We start from the raw sequence: 24248 nt of genomic DNA on the forward strand, positions 1-24248 counted from the left end.
TCAACAACAAAGAGACATAAAGACGCAGTGAGCAGCAACAAGAGGCACAGCAAGAAAGAATTATTCTCATCTTTGACATTTAAAATGTTGTTATATTTTAAGCGATTCACATGTTAAACTGTAATAAATCATGTTTCAACTTTTCATGCCTGCGTGTTCTTCATCACAATGGGAACCTAATGGGCAGGAATGGATACTCTGTGGGAGTATCTTGCTTCTGACCAAAGATAGGATCTTCGCTTCGGCCTCTGCAGGGAATTCCATAAATCCACAAATTTCTCTGGGTGAAAAAGTTTCTTCTCACCTTAGTCTTAGATTACATGCCCTTTATTCTAAGACTGTGGCCCCTGGTTCTGGACTCAGCCAACATTGGGAACATTTTTCCTGCATCTAGCTTGTCCAGTCCTTTAATAATTTAATATGTTTCTATAAGATTCCCCCTCTTCCTTCTAAACTCCAGTGAATACAAGCCTAGTCTTTTCAATCTTTACTCATATACAGTCCCACCAACCCAGGAATCAATCTCGTGAACCTACGCTGCAAAAGAACCTCTTCACTCTATACTGAAATCCTCTTGTTATGAAGGTCAACATTCCATTAGCTTTCTTTACTGCCTGCTGTACCTCTAAGCCAACTTTCAGTGGCCGGTGTACAAGGACACCCAGGTCTCGCTGCACATCCCCCTTACCTAACCTAACTCTATTGAGATAATAAACTGCCCCCTTGTTTTTGCCTTCAAAGTGGATAACCTCACATTTATCTATAGTATACTGCACATGCCATGCATCTGCCCACTCACTCAACCTGTCCAGGTCACCCTGCAACCTCCTAACATCCTCTTCACAGTTCACACTGCCACCCAGCTTTGTGTCATTCGCAAACTTGCGAGTGTTGCTCATAATTCACTCTTCCAAATCATTAATATATATGGTAAACAGTTGTGGCCCCAATACCAAACCTTACGGCACTCCACTCAACACTGCCTGCCATTCTGAAAAGGACCCGTTCACTCCTTGCTTCCTGTCTACCAACCAATTTTCTATCCATGTGAACACCCTGCCCGCAATACCATGAGCTCAAGATGGACCACTCCTGCGAAAAACAATCGACAATCGGCAATGTAGGCAACACGACTTATCTTTCTTCAGGTTCCCCATTAAGGAGGAAAGGTAAGAAAACATTTATTACCTCTGTGGCACATTGAAAACTTTATTTGGCCTGTTTCATCTCTCACTGTAGTTAGATCATTGAGCTCAGATAGTTGAGTCCTCATGGCAACATCCTTGTAAAAATCTTCTCAAAGCATTTTCTTTGTACATCTCTGTTATTTAATGCATATTGACTGCAGATTTTTTCTGTAATTTCAGATGTCGACAGTGGACATGATCTACACCGAACTGCGGAGTATTTGTCAAATAACTGCCCTCTTATGTACATTGTGTGGAATTGTGATTTGTTAACTGCACAAAACTAATGCAAATGGCGAATTATTTATTTTTGTATCTACGTTGGACATTTTGCTCTTTGGTGAAGCAGGGGTGGGGCTATCATTGTGTTACATACGTTAAATTGTACATCACTTTCACTGGTTAGCTGAAATGCAGAACACTGCAATCCTGTATAACTCGCGCACAGAATAATGTGAATTGTGTAAATCTTATCCCAACGGGTCCCACTTAGTCTAGTGATTGTGTATAAGTCGCAAATTTTTTCCTTTGTTTGAAATGTGTAGAATTTGAGATCACTTTTATTAATTATCTGATATTCTAATTACTGCAACCCTGTATATGTCGTGCACAAAATGATGTGAATAAAAATCGTTTTCCTTGTTTAAGAAGTTCAATTGAGAATTATTTGAAAATGTGGGGGTTTGTACAAAATACTGTTGACCCACAAATGTGTTGATATGAGACATTCACATTTTAAAAATCCATGTATCACAAAAAGCAAGAAGGTGCCCATGTTATTTGACCAACTTACCAGATGAATTTAAATATACATAATACACAATACAATTTATTTGTCACTTGAACCTCATGGAGGTTGTTGGAGCCCCCGGCGGGCGCTAGCAAAGTGCCGCAGCCGTTTAAGCCACGCCGGGCGATGATGTAAGGCCCCGCTCCAGGTCATCCTCGACTCCGCTACTCGTGCGGGAGAGGTCGCCGTTGTGGCAGACCCGAAAAGCGGTCTCCCAGCAGGGACCTGCAGGCTCTGATATTACTGTCTGCCAGGCCTGCGGTTGGAGTCTCCGAGTCTCCGGGGGTCGGGTCACAGCAGCGCATGGGTACATATGTAGGTATGTATGCATTAGGTTTGCTCCTAATTTCCTTTTCCAAATCATTAATATATATGGTAAACAGTTGCAGCCCCAACACCAATTCTTGCGGCAAAAAAATCCAGAAGATTAGTCAAACATGATTTCCCTTTCATAAATCCATGTTGACTTGGACAGATCCTTTTACTGCTATCCAAATGCCCCATTATTGCATCTTTAATAATTGACTCCAGCATCTTTCACACCACCAAAGTCGGGCTAACTGGTCTGTAATTTCCCGTTTTCTCTCACGCTCCTTTCTTGAAAAGTGGGATAGCATTAGCTATCCTCCAATCCACAGGAGCTGATCGTAAATCTATTGATGTGTATATATGCATGTATGTGTATATATGCATGTATATGTGTGTATATATATATATGTTTATATATGTATGCATATAAATGTAACAATATGTATGTGCATTTGTATGTGTGCATATGTATGTGTATGTATGTGTGTATATATGTGTGTATAAATATATATATGCATATATTTATTATCAAAATATAATTATATATATAATTGCCTTTATGGTTTATGTACATCATCTTACTAGACAAATTAATTATTAGTGATGATTTAAATCAAAGTTGCTTCTGATACATGAGAATAAACTTTATTATCTCTAACTTGCCTCTCACACACAGACACACATTCATATATATTAAATATATATACGTTAAATTTAATTTTGTGCAGTGTGTGTTAAAGCAATACAAGGGAAACTGCACAATACAATGCAAGGGAAACTACGCAAAGGAGGGGGCTGTTCCCGCTACAAGATACTCGAGGATCTTTGCTTTGGATCAAAGATTATAGAGGAGCTCCATAATCTTTGCTTTGGATCACAGCGGGTGGATTACATACCGGAAGTCGCGTGTCGCATTAAGAAATGGCGGCCGTGACGTTGCGTCACGTACTACACGTCAGTCCATTGGATTTCGGAGGAGTGGTCTATCTTGCTCCGCTATAAGATCTTCACCTCCCCCATCGACTCCATTCAAGGACCCAAGCAGTTGTTCCAGGTGCGACAAAGGTTCACCTGTATCTCCTCCAACCTCATCTACTGCATCCGCTGCTCTAGATGTCAGCTGATTTACATCGGTGAGACTAGCGGAGGTTGGGCGACCGTTTCGCCGAACACCTCCGCTCAGTCCGCAATAAACTACCTGACCTCCCGGTGGCTCAGCACTTCAACTCCCCCTCCCATTCCCAATCCGACCTCTCTGTCCTGGGTCTCCTCCATTGCCAGAGTGAGCAACAGCGGAAATTGGAGGAACAGCACCTCATATTCCGTCTGGTGACCTTGCGTCCTTATGGCATTAACATTGAATTCTCCCAATTTGGCTAGCCCTTGCTGTCTCCTCCCCTTCCTTCACCCTCTAGCTGTCTCCTCCCACCCTCCCATCCGCCCGCCCTCGGGCTCCTCCTCCTCCTCCCTTTTTCCTTCTTTCTTCCCCCCCCCCCCCCCCCCCCCCCCCCCATCAGTCTGAAGAAGGGTTTCGGCCCGAAACGTCGCCTATTTCCTTCGCTCCATAGATGCTGCTGCACCCGCTGAGTTTCCCCAGCAATTTTGTGTACCTTCGATATTCCAGCATCTGCAGTTCCCTTTTGAACACATAAGATCTTTGGTGGTGGGTGCCTGGATCGCGCTGTCAGGGGTGGGGGTGGAGGCAGATACGATAGTGGTGTTTAAGAGGCTTTTAGACGGGCGAGTGGATATGCAGGGAATGGAGGGATACGGATCACATGCAGGCAGAGGAGATCAGTTTAACTTGGCATCGTGTTCGGCACGGACATTGTGGGCCGAAGGGCCTCTTCCTGTGCTGTACTGTGCTAGGTTCCAGTGCAAATATTTAAGCAGGCATGATGCTTAGCACAGGCATTTGTGCGGGTAGATCCACTGCCTCACAGCGCCAGAGACCGGGGTCCGATCCCGACCTCAGCTGCTGCCTGTGTGGCGTTTGCACGCTCACCCAGTGACCGCCTGGGTTTCGTCCTGCAACCCATAGACGCGCGGGTTTGCAGGTTAATCGGCCCTCTGTAAATTGCTCCCTAGTGCGTTTACGGCGTGGATGCGAAAGTAGGGGTAACACGGGACTAGTATGAACGAGTGACTGATGGTCGGCGGGCAGAATGGCCTGTCTCTCTCAACCAAAAATTCGTGGGCCGAAGGGCCAGTCCCAGTGCTGTATAGTCCTACTCCCTTAAGGCCGGACAATCTGAGACGAAACCAACAGCGACAGGCGAGGGATTAGCTTCAGGAATGTGGGAATGTGGCTAGTTTGAGATCTCGGAGTAGGCCCTGGTTGGGAAGAGGGGATGGGGTGAGAGGGAGAGAGGGGGGGGGGAGGGGAGGGATAGAGGGGGTGGGGGGGGGAGAGAGAGAGAGAGAGAGGGGCTCCATTTGGAAAATGGAGAGCGTGTGTTGAAGATTGAGGCAGCGGGGGCTGTGTGGGTCCAGGTGAGAGAGAGAACATGGGGAAAGCCAGCTTGGGGAGCAGGAGTTCATAGGTCCATAGGTTATAGGAGCAGAATAGGAGCCATTCGGCCCATCATGGTCTACTCCGCCATTCAATCGTGGATGATCGATCTCTCCCTCTCAACCCCATGCTCCTGCCGTCTCCCTTTAAACCCTGACGCCCGCAGTAATCAAGAGGCTGTTGATTTCCAGGAGGTGTGGGTGAGGCAAGGTTTGGGAGTTGATGAGTTTGAAGGAAGTGTCAGTCTGAAGAAGGGTTCTCGGCCCGTTCCTCCTCTCCAGAGATGCTGCCCGACCCGCTGGGTTACTCCACCTTTCTCGCGTCCATCTCCTTTCGAGGGTCTCTCTCACCTGTCATCCTCTGAAAGCCTCCTCCCTTTCACCAAGTCGGAGCTGCTGACCTTCTTGAGTATGCTCTTGACCGGTTTGTCCATGGCCCGCAGAGGTGGAGGGAGGTAGAGAGAGAGAGAAAGAGCGCGGTGGCAGCGGGCCGGGCTCCGAGGGGGAGGGGAAGGAGGAGAGGGAAGGGGAGAGGGGGAATCTCCTTGGGCTCTGAAGGAATTCTGGATCTGGGTGGGGATGGTGGATCAGGACCTTAATGGGTTGGACAGGCTAGATGCAGGAAGATTGTTCCCGATGTTGGGGAAGTCCAGGACAAGGGGTCACAGCTTAAGGATAAGGGGGAAATCCTTTAAAACCGAGATGAGAAAAACATTTTTCACACAGAGAGTGGTGAATCTCTGGAACTCTCTGCCACAGAAGGTAGTTGAGGCCACAGTTCATTGGCTATATTTAAGAGGGAGTTAGATGTGGCCCTTGTGGCTAAAGGGATCAGGGGGTATGGAGAGAAGGCAGGTACAGGATACTGAGTTGGATGATCAGCCATGATCATATTGAATGGCGGTGCAGGCTCGAAGGTCCGAATGGCCTACTCCTGCACCTATTGTCTATGTTTCTATGTTTCCCTTGGTCTTCCTAGGCTTGCTCCATTGGGAACCCAAGGCACTCATTGCCCTGGCTTGAAGCCCCGCCCCAGCCAGCTGGGTGGGGTGGGCGGGGCCGAGGGCAGCCCCGCCTCCTCTCTCTCAATGACGTCATACAACGGGGCAGAGTTGTGACGTCACCGGTGACTCAACGAAATGGAAACAAAGACCCTTTTAAAGGGACCTCACCTGGTCTGCAAGAGTTGGCAGCAGAGAGGTGGAGACCTGGTATCTGGGTGGTGGTGGTGGTGGACCCACCCATCCGTTTCAAGCTGCAATGCAAAACTTTACACTCGTTGCATGGACCTTTGCGAGAAGATTGCACCTTTTGCTGGGTAAATTCTGGACGCACGAAAAACCCAAAGGGGGCTGGCTGGCTGATAATTGGGCCGACCAGTCTTGTGCAATGTTTTAGTTGCGAGAAAAGCAAAAGCAAGTGTTATAAAGGGGAAAAAATCGGTAGCAGAGATTTAGTTGCACGAATCAGGCTGGTAAACTTGGGAGTGAAAGACGTGGGTCGATGCAACGTTTTAGTTGCAAAGACGAGGCTTTAATCGGTGCAGTGTCTTGGATGCACGAAGCAAGGCTGGATAGATCAAACAAGGCTGCAAATTGAGTGGTAGACAGACACGAAATGCTGGAGTCACTCAGCGGGACAGGCAGCATCTCTGGAGGGAAGGAATGGGTGGATTTTCGGGTGGAAATTGGGTGTCGGGTTATGGGGAGTAGGTAGGAGAATGGGGTGGAGAGCCGTGATTGAATGGCGGAGTAGACTGGACGGGCCGAATGGCCCGATACTAGTAAGACTTGTGATGGTAGAATCTTCAGTCTGAAGAAGTCGCCCATTCCTTCTATCCATAGATGCTGCCTCACTCGCGGAGTTTCTCCAGCATTTTCAATTGTACCAGCATCTGCAGTTCTTTCTTAAACTTATGATGATCTTGTGAACTGTGGGGGTTAGGGACTAGGGTCGGTGCAAATGTTTAGTTGCATAGACGAGGCTGGTTAAAAAATTGGGCGGTGCAGTGTTTTGGACGCGAAAAGCAAGGCTGGAAACTAGGAGTTAAAGGTTGGGTCGGTGCGGTAGCCTGGAAGAGTTGGCAGCAGAGGTGAGGGTGGGGAGGTCCCGATCCCCCTCCCCATCCTCCTGGGATGGAACCAACCCTGGCTGCTCACATTTTAAGCAGCAGTGCAAAAGTTTACACTCGTTGCATGGGCCTGCGAGAAGATTGCATCCTTGTTGCAAGTTCTGGATGCACAAAGGGGCTCGACCCGAAACGTCACCCATTCCTTCTCTCCAGAGATGCTGCCTGTCCCGCTGAGTTACTCCAGGTTTTTGTGTCTATCTTCGGTTTAAACCACCAGCGAATTGAGGAATGCAGTTGAACAGAGGGATCTAGGAATAACTGCATAGTTCCCTGAAGGTGGAATCTCATGTAGATAGGGTGGTAAAGAAAGCTTTTGGTGTGCTGGACCTTTATAGATCAGAGCATTGAGTATAGAAGTTGGGATGTAATGTTAAACTTGTACAAGGCATTGGTGAGACCAATTCTGGAGTATGGTGTACAATTTTGGTCGCCCAATTATAGGAAGGATGTCAACCAAATAGAGAGAGTACAGAGGAGATTTACTAGAATGTTGCCTGGGTTTCAGCAACTAAGTTACAGAGAAAGGTTGAATAAGTTAGGTATTTATTCTTTGCAGCGCAGAAGGTTAAGGGGGGACTTGATAGAGGTCTTTAAAATGATGAGAGGGATAGACAGAGTTGACGTGGACAAGCTTTTCCCATTGCGAGTAGGGAAGATTCAAACAAGAAGACATGACTTCAGAATTAAGGGACAGAAGTTTAGGGGTTACACGAGGGGGAACTTCTTTACTCAGAGAGTGGTAGCTGTGTGGAATGAGCTTCCAGTGGAAATGGTGGAGGCAGGTTCGATTTTATCATTTAAAAATAAATTGGATAGGTATATGGACGGAAATGGAATGGAGGGCTATGGTCTGAGTGCAGGTAGATGGACTAGGGGAAAATAAGTGTTCGGCACAGACTTGTAGGGCCGAGATGGCCTGTTTCCGTGCTGTAATTGTTATATGGTCTGCAATTCCTTCCTCCACACCAAGCAGGCTGGTGACTTTGGGTTAGGGGCTTGCGTCGATGCAGCTTTCGTTGTACAAACTGGGGGTTAGGGATCTGGTCTGATGTTGTACGCTGAAACACTCTAGGTACGAGCATCCCTCAGCACCATGACTGTGGTGGAAGTGCTAGTCGAGATGGAGATGGCTTTTGGAGTTGCGTGAGTTATGTGTTGATGATTTGGAGATCTCTAATGGTGGCTGGTAGAGTATTCCAATCCCTTGCTGTCTTGAAGAAAAACGAGTAACTAATGAAGTGCCGTGCGGAATGAAATAATTTCCAGGTTGGTAGCTTCTGGTTGACATATCTATGGGTGGACTTGTGCAAAGTTTGAGTTGCAAAGGCAAGGCTGGTTTAAACCATTGGTTGGTGCTGTGGTTTGGATGGGAGTTAGGGGGCATTAGACTTTAACTAGGTTACCAACTTGTGGTACTACTGCTCTGCAAGATTTAGCAGCAGAGGGATTGGAGACCTGGTATTTGTCCCTCCAGGGGAAACTAACTCGGGCCACTCGCGTTTTAAGCTGCAAGGCAAACGTTTACACTTGTTGCGACATGGGACCTGCGAGAAGATTGCACAAACAAAGCTGGCAACTGGGAGTTTGGTCACTTGGGTCGGTGCAAAGACGAGGTTGGTTAAAACATTGATCGGTGCCGTGTTTTGGATGCATAAAACATAACATAAATATAGGCTCATTGTAGCTTAAAATGAATACTCAGCGAGTAAACATCAGAGCATTTGATTCTTGGTCAGGACGTGACATTTACATCAGAAATAAGACAGAACTCTTACAGGTGTCACCCAGCCTGGCATTGCCCCAGTCCCACTATGGCCTTTACCTCCACTCTCCCCACTATGGCAGACAGTGGGGTTCAGTAAACGGGAGAACCCAGAGGATCTGTCCTGACCCTTTAATTAGGCAGGTTCATGGGCCCTTAAAATCTGGGACCTCTGCTGCAGTCTCATTAAATTTCCTATTAAAGCGACTGGAAGCTGCCTTGCAGGACTGTCCCCCAGCCTGGAACTGCCCCAGTCCCACTATGGTGTGTCAGTGGGGTTCAGTAAAGGGAGGAACCCACAAGAACTGCCCTCATCCATTAATTAGGCTGGTCCAGGAGCACAACCTCTGCGACAGTCATAAAAAACACACTCACAATTATATTCATCATATTATTTTTATATAATATAATTATACTTAATTATATATGATTACAGCCATATTTACAAGATATATATATAGGTATAATAATATAGTTTAAATGGACAGCAACACGGAAATAGCACTAAATGGCGCTTACTTTCCCGATCTCATTTTCTAATTAGTTGAATTAATTAATGTGCAACTTTTGGCACTGACGAGTTATGACATCCTTCTCAATTATATTTCATCTAAATCTGTGGAAAATTTCATGTAGTTCTGTGACGTGGGTCACGAAAATGGATTTCTAGACACATTTTTGATGCTCGGCCCACAGCCTATAGCTGGAAACTTACTAGGAATAGACTCAAAATGCTGGAGCAATTGCCTGCGTTTGGTCCATATCACTTCAAACCTGTCCTATCCATGTACTTGTCTAACTGCTTCTTAAACGATGAGATAGTCCCAGCTGCAACTACCTCTTCCGGCAGCTCGTTCCATACACCCACCACCCTTTGTGTGAAAAAGTCACCCCTCCGATTCCTATTAAATCCTTTCCCTTTCACCTTGAACCCATGTCCTCGATTCCCCAACTCTGGGTGGAGGTCCCGACCACGGGGGGAAATGGAGGACTGGCCAAATGTTGTGCTGTGGTGGATATTTGTGTTAAATTTTGCTTGTGTTTTTGTGTGTTCTTTTTCATTGTACCGCTGCTGGCAAATTCATTTCACTTGCACTTTATATGCAAGTGATGAATAAAACCGATTGTATTGTATTGAGACTCCGTTGCGTCTACCCGATCTATTCCTCTCATGTTCCATGTACTAGTCGCCTACCTGGGCCATAATGGCTGCACCCGTACGGGATGATTGTAGATACACAACGGTGAGTCCTCTCGATATCCTTGCTGCCCTGCGAAGTCTGAAGAAGGGTATCGACCCGGAAACGTCACCCGTTCCTTCTCTCCAGAGATGCCGCCTGTCCCGCTGAGTTACTGCAGCATTTTGTGTCTGTAACACAAGGTAAAGCAGTTGTGTAGGACCTGTAGTTTTTGGGAAGTAGGAGGAAAGCCAGAGCTCTCATTAGTTTAGGTTGAGGGATACAGCGAGGAAACAGGCCCTTCGGCCCACCGTGTCCGCGCCGACCAGCGATCCCTGCACACTAACACTGTCCTACGCGCACTAGGGAAAATCTTACACATTTACAAAGCCAATTAGCCTACAAACCTGCACGTCTTTGGAGCGTGGGAGGAAACCGAAGATCTCGGGAGAAAACCCAAGGGGAGAACGTGCAAACTCCGTACAGAAAGCACCGGCAGCCGGGAGTGAGGCAGCAACTCTACCGCTGCGCCGCCGATGCCGGTGGCTGGAGTCCGCGGTGGACAACCCGGCTCTGCTGATGCTGCCTGACCCGCTGAGTTACTCCAGCATTTGTGTCCACCTCCAAACCCCATGGACGCTAAACAGATATCACGTTTTTACAAACATTTTAAAAATTATTTCACACTACGATGATCAGCTCGAAGCTTGTCCCCCTCACATCTGCTCCCCCTCCCACACCTCTGTAGTCCCCTTTGCTCTGCTGCAATACCGACACATCCAATTTCAGTGTCCCCCTCTTAAATTGCAGATTAAAACTCATCACATTGATCTTTGATTGGTCTGAAGAAGGGTCTCGACCCGAAACGTCACCTATTCCTTCGCTGCATGGATGCTGCCTGACCCGTTTTGTGTCTGTCGTCAGACCTGTCAGCTCCCCGAGCACCTTCCCCTGAGTAACAGTAACTGCACTCACTTCTCACCTCCCAGACCCTCTCGAATTTCTGCCACATTGCTGGTGTCCTCCACTGTGAATACTGACGTTAAAAACCTATTCAGTCCGCCCGCCGTCTCTTTGTTCCCCATTACTACTTCTCCAGCGCCATTTCCCAGCGTTCCACTCTGTTATAGAGAACGGAACAGTGGTGGGTGCCTGGAACGCGCTGCCAGGGGTGGTGGTGGAGGCAGATACGATAGTGGAGATTAAGAGGCTTTTAGACGGGCGCGTGGATATGAATCTTGTGCCAAAGACCTTCGGCACTGCAGAGGCCACGGAGCAGACGTCTGCAGCTTCCTGGTATGGCCGTGTGTGTTACTCTGAGCCACCACTGGCGAAAACTTTGCCACGGACAAGGGCAAGCTCTGTGTAAGTGGCTGCAGCGGCGCAGGGGGGACGCGTGCAACGTTACCTGCGGCAGCGACGTCGTCGAGAAGCGCAGGCCCTCTCGCATCTCAGCCTCCGTCCGCGGAGCGCACCGACCTCCTGCAAAGGAACGGCGTGGAGTTCAGATCTCCGGCACACAGCAAGCTCTCCACCCTGTCCCATCTACCCCTGCCGGGTGGGGGGGGGGGGGGGAGGAAAGAAAACGTCTCCAAAACAGAGGCCCTTCGGCCCAACGAGTCCGTGCCGACCATCACCCATTTATACCAATCATGCATTATCCCATTCTACCCGATTGTAATCATGCATTGTCTTCCCGCTGATTGATGAGCCCGCAACAAAAGCTTTTCACTGTACCTCGGTGCACGGGACAGCACACTGAATGAAAACTCAGCTGTCGTCCGACAACTGAACCATCGCATCACCAATCATCACCTTCTACCTCATCGGTGACCCTCTGTCTATCTTTAATCGGACTCTATCCTGCAGTAAACGTTATTCTCTATCATCTGTATCTTTACAGTGTGGGCGGCTTGATTGTAATCATGTATAGTCTTTCTGCGGACTGGATACCACGCAACAGAAACTTTTTTTTCACAGTATTTTTTCGCGTGGCAATAATTGACAATGGACAATAGGTGCAGGAGTAGGCCCTTTGAGCCAGCACCGCCATTCAATGTGATCATGGCTGAACCATTCTGATCATCGCACGCTCCCATCAACTCTCCCCTCCACTCCCCACCCTCGAGTCTACCACTCACCCACACACTAGGGGGGCAATCCACAGCGGCCGATTATCCCAACCACCTTGGGAGGAAACCGGAGCGCCCGGAAGAAACGCAGGCGGCCACAGGGAGAATGTGTGAACTCTACACACATAGTCGGACAGCTACTAATGCCTCCACAATTAACAGCTACCTCTTTCAGAACCCTGGGCTGTAGTCCATCTAGTTCAGGTCTCGACCCGAAACGTCACCTATTGCTTTTCTCCAGAGATGCTGCCTGACCCACTGAGCTACTCCACCTTTCTGAGTCCTTCTTTGGTCCAGGTGATGTATCCACCTTCAGACCTTTCAGCTCCCCGAGCACCTTCTCCTCAGTAATAGTGACTGCACTCACTTCTGCCCACCGCCCTCGACTCTTTTGAATTTCTTGCCACATTGTTCGCGTCGACTGCCGTGAAGACTGGCGCTAAAGACTCCCCGATCGTTTCGTCAAGAGGCTTTTAGACGGGCGCGTGGATATGAATCTTGTGCCAAAGACCTTCGGCACTGCAGAGGCCACGGACCAGACGTCTGCAGCTTCCTGGTATGGCCGTGTGTGTTACTCTGAGCCACCACTGGCGAAAACTTTGCCACGGACAGGGGCAAGCTCTGTGTAAGTGGCTGCAGCGGCGCAGGGGGGGACGCGTGCAACGTTACCTGCGGCAGCGACGTCGTCGAGAAGCGCAGGCCCTCTCGCATCTCAGCCTCCGTCCGCGGTGCGCACCGACCTCCTGCAAAGGAACGGCGTGGAGTTCAGATCTCCGGCACACAGCAAGCTCTCCGCCCTGTCCCATCTACCCCTGCCGGGTGGAGGGGGGGGAGGTAAGAAAACGTCTCCAAAACAGAGGCCCTTCAGCCCAACGAGTCCGTGCCGACCATCACCCATTTATACCGATCATGCATTATCCCATTCTACCCGATTGTAATCATGTATTGTCTTCCCACTGATTGATGAGCCCGCAACAAAAGCTTTTCACTGTACCTCGGGGCACGGGACAGCACACTGAATGAAAACTCAGCTGTCGTCCGACAACTGAACCATCACATCACCAATCATCACCTTCTACCTCATTGGTGACCCTCTGTCTATCTTTAATCGGACTCTATCCTGCAGTAAACATTATTCTCTTCCATCTGTATCTTTACAGTGTGGGCGGCTTGATTGTAATCATGTATAGTCTTTCTGCGGACTGGATACCACGCAACAGAAACTTTTTTTTCACAGTATTTTTTCGCGTGGCAATAATTGACAATGGACAATAGGTGCAGGAGTAGGCCCTTTGAGTCAGCACCGCCATTCAATGTGATCATGGCTGAACCATTCTGATCATCGCACGCTCCCATCAACTCTCCCCTCCACTCCCCACCCTCGAGTCTACCACTCACCCACACACTAGGGGGGCAATTCACAGCGGCCGATTATCCCAACCACCTTGGGAGGAAACCGGAGCGCCCGGAAGAAACGCAGGCGGCCACAGGGAGAATGTGTGAACTCTACACACATAGTCGGACAGCTACTAATGCCTCCACAATTAACAGCTACCTCTTTCAGAACCCTGGGCTGTAGTCCATCTAGTTCAGGGCTCGACCCGAAACTTCACCTATTGCTTTTCTCCAGAGATGCTGCCTGACCCACTGAGTTACTGCAGCGTTCTGAGTCCTCTTTGGTCCAGGTGATGTATTCACCTTCAGACCTTTCAGCTCCCCGAGCACCCTCTCCTCAGTAATAGTGACTGCACTCACTTTGCCCACCCCCCTCGACTCTTTTGAATTTCTTGCCACTTTGTTTGCGTCGACTGCCGTGAAGACTGGCGCTAAAGACTCCCCGATCGTTTCGCCAAGAGGCTTTTAGACGGGTGCGTGGATATGAATCTTGTGCCAAAGACCTTCGGCACTGCAGAGGCCACGGACCAGACGTCTGCAGCTTCCTGGTATGGCCGTGTGTGTTACTCTGAGCCACCACTGGCGAAAACTTTGCCACGGACAGGGGCAAGCTCTGTGTAAGTGGCTGCAGCGGCGCAGGGGGGACGCGTGCAACGTTACCTGCAGCAGCGACGTCGTCGAGAAGCGCAGGCCCTCTCGCATCTCAGCCTCCGTCCGCGGAGCGCACCGACCTCCTGCAAAGGAACGGCGTGGAGTTCAGATCTCCGGCACACAGCAAGCTCTCCACCCTGTCCCATCTACCCCTGCCGGGTGGAGGGTGGGGGGAGGAAAGAAAACGTCTCCAAAACAGAGGCCCTTCGGCCCAACGAGTCCGTGCCGACCATCACCCATTTATAAAAAATCATGCATTATCCCATTCTACCCGATTGTAATCATGCATTGTCTTCCCGCTGATTGATGAGCCCGCAACAAAAGCTTTTCACTGTACCTCGGTGCACGGGACAGCACACTGAATTAAAACTCAGCTGTCGTCCGACAACTGAACCATCGCATCACCAATCATCACCTTCTACCTCATCGGTGACCCTCTATCTATCTTTAATCGGACTCTATCCTGCAGTAAACGTTATTCTCTATCATCTGTATCTTTACAGTGTGGGCGGATTGATTGTAATCATGTATAGTCTTTCTGCGGACTGGATACCACGCAACAGAAACTTTTTTTTCACAGTATTTTTTCGTGTGGCAATAATTGACAATGGACAATAGGTGCAGGAGTAGGCCCTTTGAGTCAGCACCGCCATTCAATGTGATCATGGCTAAACCATTCTGATCATCGCACGCTCCCATCAACTCTCCCCTCCACTCCCCACCCTCGAGTCTACCACTCACCCACACACTAGGGGGGCAATCCACAGCGGCCAATTATCCCAACCACCTTGGGAGGAAACCGGAGCGCCCGGAAGAAACGCAGGCGGCCACAGGGAGAACGTGTGAATTCCACACACACAGTCGGACAGCTACTAATGCCTCCACAATTAACAGCTACCTCTTTCAGAACCCTGGGCTGTTGTCCATCTAGTTCAGGTCTCGACCCGAAACATCACCTATTGCTTTTCTCCAGAGATGCTGCCTGACCCACTGAGTTACTGCAGCGTTCTGAGTCCTTCTTTGGTCCAGGTGATGTATCCACCTTCAGACCTTTCAGCTCCCCGAGCACCCTCTCCTCAGTAATAGTGACTGCACTCACTTCTCCCCACCCCCCTCGACTCTTTTGACTTTCTTGCCACATTGTTTGCGTCGACTGCCGTGAAGACTGGCGCTAAAGACTCCCCGATCGTTTTGCCAAGAGGCTTTTAGACGGGCGCGTGGATATGAATCTTGTGCCAAAGACCTTCGGCACTGCAGAGGCCACGGACCAGACGTCTGCAGCTTCCTGGTATGGCCGTGTGTTACTCTGAGCCACCACTGGCGAAAACTTTGCCACGGACAGGGGCAAGCTCTGTGTAAGTGGCTGCAGCGGCGCAGGGGGGACGCGTGCAACGTTACCTGCGGCAGCGACGTCGTCGAGAAGCGCAGGCCCTCTCGCATCTCAGCCTCCGTCCGCGGAGCGCACCGACCTCCTGCAAAGGAACGGCGTGGAGTTCAGATCTCCGGCACACAGCAAGCTCTCCACCCTGTCCCATCTACCCCTGCCGGGTGGATGGGGGGGGAGGAAACGTCTCCAAAACAGAGGCCCTTCGGCCCAACGAGTCCGTGCCGACCATCACCCATTTATACCAATCATGCATTATCCCATTCTACCCGATTGTAATCATGTATTGTCTTCCCACTGATTGGTGAGCCCGCAACAAAAGCTTTTCACTGTACCTCGGTGCACGGGACAGCACACTGAATTAAAACTCAGCTGTCGTCCGACAACTGAACCATCGCATCACCAATCATCACCTTCTACCTCATTGGTGACCCTCTGTCTATCTTTAATCGGACTCTATCCTGCAGTAAACATTATTCTCTATCATCTGTATCTTTACAGTGTGGGCGGCTTGATTGTAATCATGTATAGTCTTTCTGCGGACTGGATACCACGCTACAGAAACGTTTTTTTCACAGTATTTTTTCGTGTGGCAATAATTGACAATGGACAATAGGTGCAGGAGTAGGCCCTTTGAGCCAGCACCGCCATTCAATGTGATCATGGCTGAACCATTCTGATCATCGCACGCTCCCATCAACTCTCCCCTCCACTCCCCACCCTCGAGTCTACCACTCACCCACACACTAGGGGGGCAATCCACAGCGGCCGATTATCCCAACCACCTTGGGAGGGAACCGGAGCGCCCGGAAGAAACGCAGGCGGCCACAGGGAGAACGTGTGAACTCTACATACAGTCGGACAGCTACTAATGCCTCCACAATTAACAGCTACCTCTTTCAGAACCCTGGGCTGTAGTCCATCTAGGTTCAGGTCTCGACCCGAAACGTCACCTATTGCTTTTCTCCAGAGATGCTGCCTGACCCACTGAGCTACTCCACCTTTCTGAGTCCTTCTTTGGTCCAGGTGATGTATCCGCCTTCAGACCTTTCAGCTCCCCGAGCACCTTCTCCTCAGTAATAGTGACTGCACTCACTTCTGCCCACCGCCCTCGACTCTTTTGAATTTCTTGCCACATTGTTTGCGTCGACTGCCGTGAAGACTGGCGCTAAAGACTCCCCGATCGTTTCGTCAAGAGGCTTTTAGACGGGCGCGTGGATATGAATCTTGTGCCAAAGACCTTCGGCACTGCAGAGGCCATGGAGCAGACGTCTGCAGCTTCCTGGTATGGCCGTGTGTGTTACTCTGAGCCACCACTGGCGAAAACTTTGCCACGGACAGGGGCAAGCTCTGTGTATGTGGCTGCAGCGGCGCAGGGCAGCGCAGCAGGCATGCAACGTTACCTGCGGCAGCGACGTCGTCGAGAAGCGCAGGCCCTCTCACATCTCAGCCTCCGTCCGCGGAGCGCACCGACCTCCTGCAAAGGAAGGGTGTGGAGTGTAGAGTCTGTCTGCAGCAAGACGTTAAACCAGCAACATAGAAATGGAACCCCTTCCTGTCATCACCCTCAAAATGCAGAGCCCCCCCATAATCCCACCTCTCTTTCACCCCGAGCTTTGACCAATACGGCATCTGGCTTTGGAAATGATGCAGTGTCTCAAGTGCAGCACTGCTCACTGTTACTTAGTTTAGAGATACGTCGCAGAAACAGGCCCTTCGACCCACCGGGTCCGCGCCGACCAGCGATCCCCGCACACTAACACTATCCTACACACACTAACACTATCCTACACCCACTAGAGACAATTTTTGCATTTACCAAACCAATTAATCTACAAACCTGCACGTCTTTGGAGTGTGGGAGGAAACCGAAGATCTCGGACAAAAACCCACGCAGGTCACGGGGAGAACGTACAAACTCCGTACAGACAGCACCCGTAGTCGGGATCGATCCCGGGTCTCCGGCGCTGCATTCGCTGTAAGGCAGCGACTCTACCGCTGCGCCACCGCGAGCGCCCAACCCGTTATAGCGGGTATTAGTTTAAGATACAGGGTGGAAACAGGCCATTTGGCCCACTAAGTCCACGCTGGCCATCATTCACCCGTTGACACGAGTTATATCTCATCCACCAGGGAGCAATTCACAGGGGGCAGAGTAACATACAAACCCGCACGGGAACGGCTTTGGGATGTGGGAGGAATATGGAACACTTGGCGGCACAGCGGGTAGAGCTGCTGCCTCACCGCGCCAGAGACCCGGGTTCGATCCCGACTACAGGTGCTGTCTGTACGGAGTTTGTACGTTCTCCCCCTGACCTGCGTGGGTTTTCTCTGAGATCTCCGGTTTCCTCCCGCACTCCAAAGACCTGCAGCTTTGTAGGCTAATTGGCTGGGTATAACTGTAATTTGTCCCTAGTGCGTGTAGGATAGAGCTAATGTGCGGAGATCGCTGGTCGGCGAGGACTCGGCGGGCCGAAGGGCCTGTTTCTCTAAAACTAAAATTATGAGCGGCATAGACAGGGAGTCAAAACCGTTTTCCCCAGAGTAGAAATGTCAAAGACTAGAGGATACAGCTTTAAGATGAGAGGGTGAAAGTTTTTAATATGGAGTTGTGGTGGGTGCCTGGAACGCGCTGCCAGGGGTGGTGGTGGAGGCAGATACGATAGTGGTGTTTAAGAGGCTTTTAGACGGGCGCGTGGATATGAATCTTGTGCCAAAGACCTTCGGCACTGCAGAGGCCACGGACCAGACGTCTGCAGCTTCCTGGTATGGCCGTGTGTGTTACTCTGAGCCACCACTGGCGAACACTTTGCCACGGACAGGGGCAAGCTCCGTTTTGAGTGGCTGCAGCGGCACAGGGCAGCGCGGCGAGGCATGCAACGTTACCTGCAACAGCGATGCTGTCAGGAGGTTCGGTCCCTCTCGCATCTCAGCGTCCGTCCGTGGAGCGCACCGACATCCTGCAAAGGGTGTAGAGTCTGACGTTAAACCAGCAACAGAACTGTAACCCCTTCCTCCCTGTCCCACCTTTACACAGACACAGCATGGAAACAGGCCATTCGGCCCACCATGACCACACTGACCATCGATCACCCGTTCACACTAGTTCTATCTTATCCCATTTCCTCATCTATCCCATACACACCAGGCAGCAATCCACAGCGGGCTGATCAACCCACAAACCCGCATGGGCACGTCTTCGGGACGTTGGAGGAAACGGCAAGACCCTTGTGGCACACTGGTAGAGTTGCTGCCTCACAGCGCCAGAGACCCGGGTTTGATCCCGACTACGGGTGCTTGCCTGTGCGTTCTCACCGTGACCACATGGGTTTCCTCCCACACTCCAAAGACGTACAGGTTTGTAGGTTAATTGGCTTGGTGTAAATGTAAATTGTCCCTAGTGTGTGTGTGCAGGATACAGCTAGCCTTTACAGAGAGAGATACAGCGTGGATATTTCCTCCTTTAAAATCTGCTCCTCTCACCTTAAAATTATGCTCTCTAGTATTTGAATTTTCCCACCTGGGGAAAAAAAGGTTCTGACTGTCTACCATATCTACGACTCTAGTATTTTATATTCTTCTCCTCGCAACCTCTGGCGTTTGAGAGAAAACAATCCCAAGTCTATCCAACCTCTCCCTGTAACCCCGGCAGCATTCTTGTATAAGATGGTTCCCCCCCCCTCCCCACCACCCATCTACCAAATGCAACCACATCTGGTTCAACATGTCCTTCCATCTCACCCTCAATTGCTTCCTTCTCGATATATAGTTACTTTGGACACATTCGGAGTACTGTGCGCAGTTCTGGTAGCCCCATTACAGGAAGGACGGCGAGGCTTTGGAGAGGGTGCAGAGGAGCGTTGCCTGGATTAGAGGATATATTAGCTAAAAGGGGGATGGACAAACGTGGATTGTTTCTCTGGAACGTCGGGAGGCTGAGGGGAAACATGATTGAACGGTATAAGAATTATTGCGGTACGGTGGTGTAGCGGTGGAGTTCCTGCTGCCTTACAGCGCCAGAGACCCGGGTTTGACCCTGACCAAGGGTGCTGTCTGTACGGAGTTTGCACGTTCTCCCCTTGACCGCGTGGGTTTCCGTCGAGCTCTTTGGTTTCCTCCCGCACTCCAGACGTACAGGCTTGTGGAATAAAGTGTAAATTGTCCCTAGTGTGTGTAGGATAGCGATAGTGTGCAGGGATCGCTGGTCGGCGAGGACTCGGCGGGCCGAAGGGCCTGTTTCTCTAAAACTAAAATTATGAGCGGCATAGACAGGGAGTCAGAACCCTTTCCCCCAGAGTAGAAATGTCAAAGACTAGAGGATACAGCTTTAAGATGCGAGGGTGAAAGTTTTTAATATGGAGTTGTGGTGGGTGCCTGGAACGCGCTGCCAGGGGTGGTGGTGGAGGCAGATACGATAGTGGTGTTTAAGAGGCTTTTAGACGGGCGCGTGGATATGAATCTTGTGCCAAAGACCTTCGGCACTGCAGAGGCCACGGGCCAGACGTCTGCAGCTTCCTGGTATGGCCGTGTGTGTTACTCTGAGCCACCACTGGCGAACACTTTGCCACGGACAGGGGCAAGCTCCATGTGAGTGGCTGCAGCGGCACAGGGCAGCGCAGCGAGGCATGCAACGTTACCTGCAACAGCGATGCTGTCAGGAGGTTCGGTCCCTCTCGCATCTCAGCGTCCGTCCGTGGAGCGCTCCGACATCCTGCAAAGGGTGTAGAGTCTGACGTTAAACCAGCAACAGAACTGTAACCCCTTCCTCCCTGTCCCACCTTTACACAGACACAGCATGGAAACAGGCCATTCGGCCCGCCATGACCACACTGACCACCGATCACCCGTTCACATTAGTTCTATCTTATCCCATTTCCTCATCTATCCCATACACACCAGGCAGCAATCCACAGCGGGCTGATCAACCCACAAACCCGCACGGGCACGTCTTCGGGACGTTGGAGGAAACGGCAAGACCCTTGTGGCACAATGGTAGAGTTGCTGCCTCACAGCGCCAGAGACCCGGGTTTGATCTCAACTACGGGTGCTTGCCTGTGCGTTCTCACCGTGACCACATGGGTTTCCTCCCACACTCCAAAGACGTACAGGTTTGTAGGTTAATTGGCTTGGTGTAAATGTAAATTGTCCCTAGTGTGTGTGTGCAGGATACAGCTAGCCTTTACAGAGAGAGATACAGCGTGGATATTTCCTCCTTTAAAATCCGCTCATCTCACCTTAAAGTTATGCTGTCTAGTATTTGAATTTTCCCACCTGGGGAAAAAAGGTTCTGACTGTCTACCATATCTACGACTCTATAATTTTATATTCTTCTCCTCGCAACCTCTGGCGTTTGAGAGAAAACAATCCCAAGTCTATCCAACCTCTCCCTGTAACCCAGGCAGCATTCTTGTATAAAATGGTTCCCCCCCTTCCCCACCACCCATCTACCAAATGCAACCACATCTGGTTCAACATGTCCTTCCATCTCACTCTCAATTGCTTCCTTCTCGGTATATAGTTACTTTGGACACATTCGGAGTACTGTGCGCAGTTCTGGTAGCCCCATTACAGGAAGGACGGCGAGGCTTTGGAGAGGGTGCAGAGGAGCGTTGCCTGGATTAGAGGATATATTAGCTAAAAGGGGGATGGACAAACGTGGATTGTTTCTCTGGAACGTCGGGAGGCTGAGGGGAAACATGATTGAACGGTAAAGAATTATTGCGGTACGGTGGTGTAGCGGTGGAGTTCCTGCTGCCTTACAGCGCCAGAGACCCGGGTTTGACCCTGACCAAGGCTGCTGTCTGTACGGAGTTTGCACGTTCTCCCCTTGACCGCGTGGGTTTCCGTCGAGCTCTTTGGTTTCCTCCCGCACTCCAGACGTACAGGCTTGTGGAATAAAGTGTAAATTGTCCCTAGTGTGTGTAGGATAGCGATAGTGTGCGGGGATCGCTGGTCGGCGCGGACTCGGTGGGCCGAAGGGCCTGTTTCCGCGCTGTATCTCTAAAAATAAAGTTATGAGCGGCATAGATAGCGTGGAGACAGAACCTTTTTATCCCACGGTAGAAATGTCACAGCTTTAAGGTGAGAGGGTGAATGGTTTTTTATAGTGGTGGTGGGTGCCTGGAACGCGCTGCCAGGGGTGGAGGCAGATACGATAGTGGAGTTTAAGAGGCTTTTAGACAGACGCGTGGATACGAATCTTGTACCAAAGACCTTCGGCACTGCAGAGGCCACGGGCCAGACGTCTGCAGCTTCCTGGTATGGCCGTGTGTGTTACTCTGAGCCACCACTGGCGAACACTTTGCCACGGACAGGGGCAAGCTCTGTGTGAGTGGCTGCAGATCAGGGCAGCGCATGCGACGTTACCTGCGGCAGCGAAGCCGTCGAAAGGCGCAGTCCCTCTCGCATCTCAGCCTCCGTCCGTGGAACGCACAAAGTCCTGCAAAGGAACAGTGTGGAGTGTAGAGTCTGTCTGACATTAAACCAGCAACCTCTCTACCTTTAGACGTCACAGATACAGGGTAGAAACAGGCCCTTCGACCCACACCGATTCCACACTGACCAGCGATCACCCCGTACACTAGCACTATCCTACACCCACCAGGGACAATTTACAGTCTGAGGAAGGGTCTCGACCCATTCCTTCTCTCCAGAGATGCTGCCTGCCCCGCTGAGTTACTCCAGCTTTTTGAGTATCTTTAACAATTTACAGAAAGCCGATTAACCTCAACATCTGGCGGAGATGCTGGGAATTTAGGGACTTAAACGTGTGGGCAACTGAGATCACTTGAACTTGGCGTTGTGTTTGGCACCGACATTGGATTCATTGCCACAGACGCTGGTGGAGGCCACGTCATCGGGTATTTTTAAAACAAAGATTGATAATTCTTGACTAGTAAAGGCCTCAAAGGTTATGGTGAGGAGGCAGGAGGGAAAGGTAGATCCGAATGGCATAGTAGACGATGGGCCGAATGGCCTAATTCTGCTCCTATGACTTATGCCTCTATGTCAGATAGGATTCCTTCACCCCTATGGGTCAAACACCTAATTCTGCTCCTATGACTTATGCCTCTATATCAGATAGGATTCCTTCACCCCTATGGGTCAAACACAGGCTGATGGGACATGTGGGCAAGTTAGGCTGAAGGGCCTGTTTCCAGACTGTATATAAATCTCTATACAAGCATAGAAAATAGGTGCAGGATTAGGCCATTCGGCCCTTCGAACCAGCACCACCATTCAATTCATGGCTGATCATCCACAATCAGTAACCCGTTCCTGCTTTCTCCCCATATCCCTTGATTCCCTTGGCCCTAAATCTAACTCTCTCTTGAAAACATCCAGTGAATTGGCCTCCACTGCCTTCTCAGAGAATTCCACAGATTCACAACTCTCTGGGTGGAAACGATTTCCTCATCTCAGTCCGAAATGGCCGACCCCTTATTCTTAAACTGTGGCCCCTTGTTCTCTGCTGTGTTGGCAAAGTTGTTACAAGCTGCTGTAAATAAGACATATGTACAAAAATTGTTCCATTTTGGTACAAATGACAAAGACACTTGACTCTGTGCAGATTCTCCCCAAGATAAAGTCATCCAATGTAAGCCTACATTTTCTCTCTCACACACGCTCACTCTCTCTCACACTCACTCTTTCTCACACTCTCTCGTACTCTCTCTGTCTCCCTCTCATCCTCACTCTCTCCCTCACATTCACTCTTTCTCTCTCACACTCACTCTCTCCCTGTCTCACTCCCTCTCTTTCTCTCACATTCACTCTTTCTCTCTCACACTCACTCTATCACATACTCCCTCTATTGCCATAGAGGGAGTGCAGTGAAGGTTCACCAGACTGATTCCTGGGATGTCAGGACTGTCTTATGAAGAAAGACTGGATAGACTTGGTTTATACTCGCTAGAATTTAGAAGATTGAGGGGGGATCTTATAGAAACGTACAAAATTCTTAAGGGGTTGGACAGGCTAGATGCAGGAAGATTGTTCCCAATGTTGGGGAAGTCCAGAACAAGGGGCCACACACAGTTTAAGGATAAGGGGGAAATCCTTTAAAACCGAGATGAGAAAAACATTTTTCTTTTCACACAGAGAGTGGTGAATCTGTGGAACTCTCTACCACAGAAGGTAGTTGAGGCCACACAGTTCATTGGCTATATTTAAGAGGGAGTTAGATGTGGCCCTTGTGGCTAAAGGGATCAGGGGGTATGGAGAGAAGGCAGGTACAGGATACTGAGTTGGATGATCAGCCATGATCATATTGAATGGTAGTGCAGGCTCGAAGGGCCGAATGGCCTCTACTCCTGCACCTATTTTCTATGTTTCTTTCTCTATCACACTCTCTCCCTCTTTCTCTATCACACTCCCTCTCTCATTCACTCTTTCTTTCTTTCTCTCTCTCACACTCCCTCTCTCTCAGCCATGCTTCAGGAGGCAGCAGCCATTTGGAATACACCAGAGCCCCACTCGGGTGGGGGAACCTTATCAAAGATAATTATGGTCCTTCTTTATACTTTCTCCGTTAAAAGTTGACGTTGACTTACCGACGGGAGTCGTGGCTGCCCTGGCCCGGCGGCTGCTGGCGGATAGAGAGCTGTAGGGGGGCGGATGGCGACGGATTGCGAGCGGGAGCTGATCTCACCAGCAGCCACCATGATGGCAGCGGCGCAGAGAGAGAGGGAGGAGGCTGGGGGAGGGGCCCCAGGACGGAGCCGCTTCGGCAATTTCCGGTCAACGTCCGGAAATAGCCGAGTGTTCCCCCGAGGGGCGTTCGGGTGCTTCCTAGTGTCCCCAGCGGTGGGAACGGGAA

At 50.1% G+C, this 24248-nt stretch overlaps 1 long non-coding RNA gene across 4 annotated transcripts; it reads right to left on the reverse strand.

The window, feature by feature from the left end:
- Positions 1-9816: 9816 nt before the first annotated feature.
- LOC116967977 lies at positions 9817-24119 on the reverse strand. Of its 4 annotated transcripts, none has more exons than XR_004410373.1 (10): positions 23983-24119; positions 21797-21869; positions 20068-20141; positions 18317-18390; positions 16834-16907; positions 15445-15518; positions 14056-14129; positions 12670-12743; positions 11277-11350; positions 9817-10059 (listed from the first exon to the last, which is right to left on the reverse strand). It is a non-coding gene; the product is annotated as an uncharacterized LOC116967977 (long non-coding RNA). The 4 variants fall into 4 exon arrangements; XR_004410374.1 differs by having other exon boundaries at positions 9817-10091; XR_004410375.1 differs by lacking the exon at positions 21797-21869.
- Between the last annotated feature and the right edge of the window lie 129 nt (positions 24120-24248).

This window comes from Amblyraja radiata, chromosome 43, assembly GCF_010909765.2.
Source record: "Amblyraja radiata isolate CabotCenter1 chromosome 43, sAmbRad1.1.pri, whole genome shotgun sequence".
NCBI lineage: Eukaryota > Metazoa > Chordata > Chondrichthyes > Rajiformes > Rajidae > Amblyraja > Amblyraja radiata.